Raw genomic sequence first — 2,500 nt, 5'->3', positions numbered from 1 at the left:
TGGGCAAAAAGGTCAAAAATGACATAGTTTACACTTAAAATGTATTTGTTGCTAAACAAATTTGGATATATGCAAATTATGTAACTGCTAAACTTTAAGATTGTAAATTAAGTATTGTGTGCACTATCTTTTGGCTCAATTAACAATAAAAGTAAAAAATACAGATGAATAGCATATGGTAAGTATTATATATTATAATATATTTATATTTTGAAGCCACAACTTGGTCTCCCTAATTGTATTGGTATATGATTTAAACTAGCCCTAACATTTTATTTTTATATTTGTACATTCTGTTAGAGGTGCTTATGTGTTGTGAATGGCTCCTTGGTTTGGCATCTAATACATTATGTGTTCAGTTCTTATTTTTGTGGAACAGAGTTAAAAAAAGAAGTTTTAGAAGTCTAGTATATTCATGGGTGCTTGGGGAGTTTCTTGATAGAACATTATGTGTAGGGGGAGAAGCTAGGCATTTGTTCTTTGTGGAAAGGGTCTTAAATCTCATGCATTAAGCAAATTAGGTGATTGCAGCATGCACCATGGGCTTCAATAATTATATAATAGCAGATTTGATTTGCTGGAGATTGTGGTTTCGTACTGTACAATTGTCTAGAGTTATGAATAGGTATTGGATAAAGAAAGATAGATTTTTCCACTGTACCAAGCAGAACCTATTGGGTGCAGCAGTGCATATTCATGCCTTCAGGCCTGGAGTGACTTGGAGGGGGCACCTGTCCCTTACGTTTCCGCTTCGACCAATAGATACACCCCTGCAAGTTCAATAAGAATTGAAGGTGGCTAAATAATTTTCTAAGTTTAAATATAACTGAGGCAGTCTGCACAATTCACACAATGATAAGTCATGTCTAACTGATGACATCATACAAGAGTTGGTCGATTTGTTGTTTGCTTGCAAAATTTCTTACCTTTTTATCTGCAGGTATCATTAAGTGGAAAAGAATTAATTTGTCCAGAGCTATATACCTAAAATATGGAACGCTTCACGAATTTGCGTGTCATCCTTGCGCAGGGGCCATGCTAATCTTCTCTGTATCGTTCCAATTTTAGTATATGTGCTGCCGAAGCAAGCACATTCCAAAAGCAAAGTCCTAAGATATATATACCCCACCATGTGCCTCAAGATTGATCTTAGGGAGAGTAAAAGATGGAAGTTAAATTCAGATGGGGTTTCAAAGACTGGAGAACACTTTACAATAAACAAGATAGAGCTACTTACTGGCAAAAAATTCAATATCCCATTAAGGAAAGGCCACCAATTTCTATACGTACCACAGTCAAATAAATTATGCAAATTAGCATGTGGAGGTTCATTTCTTTTGGAACCATAGGCTGTACAAGATTAAAATTGCTCCTAAGTACAGAACAAGTGAAGTAGGAATGGAAAATGGCAAAATAGTTTTCTAAGACTTAATAGAAGTACTGAGACAACCTGCACAATTTAGACAAGAATTGAATTTGAAAATGATATGTCATGTCGAACTGATTTTGTCATAAAAAAGTTGGTCGATTTGTTCTTTGCTTGCAAAATTTCTTGACTTTTTATCTGCAGGTATCTTAAGTGGAATCGGATTAATTTGTCCAGAGCTATATACCTAAAATATGGAACGCTTCACGAATTTGCGTGTCATCCTTGCGCAGGGGCCATGCTAATCTTCTCTGTATCGTTCCAATTTTAGTATATGTGCTGCCGAAGCAAGCACATTCCAAAAGCAAAGTCCTAAGATATATATACCCCACCATGTGCCTCAAGATTGATCTTAGGGAGAGTAAAAGATGGAAGTTAAATTCAGATGGGGTTTCAAAGACTGGAGAACACTTTACAATAAACAAGATAGAGCTACTTACTGGCAAAAAATTCAATATCCCATTAAGGAAAGGCCACCAATTTCTATACGTACCACAGTCAAATAAATTATGCAAATTAGCATGTGGAGGTTCATTTCTTTTGGAACCATAGGCTGTACAAGATTAAAATTGCTCCTAAGTACAGAACAAGTGAAGTAGGAATGGAAAATGGCAAAATAGTTTTCTAAGACTTAATAGAAGTACTGAGACAACCTGCACAATTTAGACAAGAATTGAATTTGAAAATGATATGTCATGTCGAACTGATTTTGTCATAAAAAAGTTGGTCGATTTGTTCTTTGCTTGCAAAATTTCTTGACTTTTTATCTGCAGGTATCTTAAGTGGAATCGAATTAATTTGTCCAGAGCTATATACCTAAAATATGGAACGCTTCACGAATTTGCGTGTCATCCTTGCGCAGGGGCCATGCTAATCTTCTCTGTATCGTTCCAATTTTAGTATATGTGCTGCCGAAGCAAGCACATTCCAAAAGCAAAGTCCTAAGAGTTATATACCCCACCATGTGCCTCAAGATTGATCTTAGGGAGAGTGAAAGTTGGAAGTAAAATTTAAATAGGGTTTTATAAACTGGAGAACATTAACAAGATAGAGCTGCTAACTGGCAAAAAAATT

The 2,500-nt window shown here is 35.6% G+C and overlaps 3 non-coding genes across 3 annotated transcripts; all 3 read right to left on the bottom strand.

The window, feature by feature from the left end:
• Positions 1-985: 985 nt before the first annotated feature.
• On the bottom strand, positions 986-1,092 carry LOC148514644 (U6 spliceosomal RNA). The gene has a single exon (XR_015880119.1). It is a non-coding gene; the product is annotated as a U6 spliceosomal RNA (small nuclear RNA).
• A 522-nt stretch (positions 1,093-1,614) lies between these two features.
• LOC148514643 (U6 spliceosomal RNA) lies at positions 1,615-1,721 on the bottom strand. The gene has a single exon (XR_015880118.1). It is a non-coding gene; the product is annotated as a U6 spliceosomal RNA (small nuclear RNA).
• A 522-nt stretch (positions 1,722-2,243) lies between these two features.
• On the bottom strand, positions 2,244-2,350 carry LOC148514642 (U6 spliceosomal RNA). Its single transcript, XR_015880117.1, has one exon. It is a non-coding gene; the product is annotated as a U6 spliceosomal RNA (small nuclear RNA).
• Positions 2,351-2,500: the final 150 nt, after the last annotated feature.

Source organism: Taudactylus pleione, unplaced genomic scaffold (assembly GCF_031769625.1).
Source record: "Taudactylus pleione unplaced genomic scaffold, aTauple2 ptg000262l, whole genome shotgun sequence".
Taxonomy (NCBI): domain Eukaryota; kingdom Metazoa; phylum Chordata; class Amphibia; order Anura; family Myobatrachidae; genus Taudactylus; species Taudactylus pleione.
The sequence above is the reverse complement of the archived record's forward strand: the minus strand, read 5'-3'. Positions and strand labels throughout refer to the sequence as shown.